This window comes from Bison bison, unplaced genomic scaffold (assembly GCF_000754665.1).
Source record: "Bison bison bison isolate TAMUID 2011002044 unplaced genomic scaffold, Bison_UMD1.0 scf7180017864163, whole genome shotgun sequence".
Classification (NCBI taxonomy): domain Eukaryota; kingdom Metazoa; phylum Chordata; class Mammalia; order Artiodactyla; family Bovidae; genus Bison; species Bison bison.
The window spans coordinates 8413781-8415339 of NW_011494735.1; positions in this window are offsets into that span (position 1 = coordinate 8413781).

Consider the following 1559-nt stretch of genomic DNA (forward strand, 5'->3'; position numbering starts at 1 on the left):
CCCATCAGAGAGTGGACTTAAGAAAGTGAGTGTGCTATTTCATTCCTCCTTTACATTTATGTGGAGACAGCATCTTAACTGATATTGCTGTAGTTGAATGAGCAGCGAGTGTTAGTTTAAAGCTCACTTTCCCTGTGGGTGAGAAGTCACTTAACTAAAAATTTCAGCAGTGCCTTGGTGACACAATAAGAGAAGCTCTCACACTCTGATCACTGGAGCCAAGGACTCTGGAGGAAGTGGGAAGGTGGGGTGGGGGTTTCCACCTGCACAGAATGAGTGTTTGTCATTTCCTCAAATTCCCTGAGACCACCCACAGGCATGAAGGATAGTGAACAAAGCCTGGGGAATGAAGACTATCTTCAAAAGTTTCCTGGTGCTTCCTGGGAGATTTAAAGGACAATAAGAAAATAATTTGTTGGTTTGTAAGTCGGTTGACATGGCTTTTGATCATTCAAATGGGGCAGTTCTGCCTGGAAGGGATCAATCTTTTATTTTTTTTTTTGTTCCAAAGACTAACACAAACAGATACAAATCAAAGGAGGTGTTCTTTCAATAAAGGAAATTCCAGAAAGGATGCCTAGGCTTAATTAAGATATAACCCTTTGTTTCAAGGGCTCTTCTTTCCCTTGCAATAGGAACTGTACTCTCTGAAGAAGCACGTGCTTGGACTGGTGAGATGGAATTCTTCAACAAGTAAGGATCTGTCTATGTTCAGGGCAACATCTTGGGGAAGCCTTGAAGGAAATCATGCCTGGAGTCCCATCTGACTTAACTCATCATCACAGTCCTTCATCACAACATAATGAGTGTTATTACTTCCTCATGTGGCCTGTGGGCTTCGTTAATTAAAGAATGGAAAGGTAAGTAAGATCCAACCTTTTGCTTTTAATTAATCAAACGATGTGTTTTCCATCCTCAAGTTGCTGGGCAGCAAGTAAAGAATTTAGTCTGCCTTCTAATACTCAAAAGAGTTCAGTGAAATAACTCAGCTGCTGGTCTGAGATTGTATAGACAACACAACAGACAGCCGGCTATTTTTTCCTTCCAAATTTTAAGTTGCTTATATTGCCCACATTGCTGCCTGCCACACAGTAATCACTGGGGAAAAGAAAAGATTGTCCTCTAATATCTCAACAATATAAATAAAACCTTCTTAAAGAAATGAGGCTTCCCAAGGTGGTGCAATGGTAACGAATCTGCCTGCCAATCAGGAGACTCAAGAGACACGGGTTCAATCCCTGGGTCGGGAAGATGCCCTGGAGTAAAAAATGGCAACCTGCTCCAGTATTCTTGCCTGGAAAATTCCATAGACAGAGGAGCCTGGTGGGCTAATCCATGGAGTTGCAAAGAGTCAGACACGACTCTGCACACACACAGGCAAAGAAAAGGTCCATATCTTAAACTTACATTTGGTCACAGAGCTAGGTAATCAGGAAGCACTCACACACAAAAAGAACTGGAACTAACATTTATCGAGTGACTAGGCTTCCCTGGTGGCTCAGATGGTAAAGAATCCACCTGCGATGCAGGAGACGTGGGTACTATCCCTGGGTTGGGAA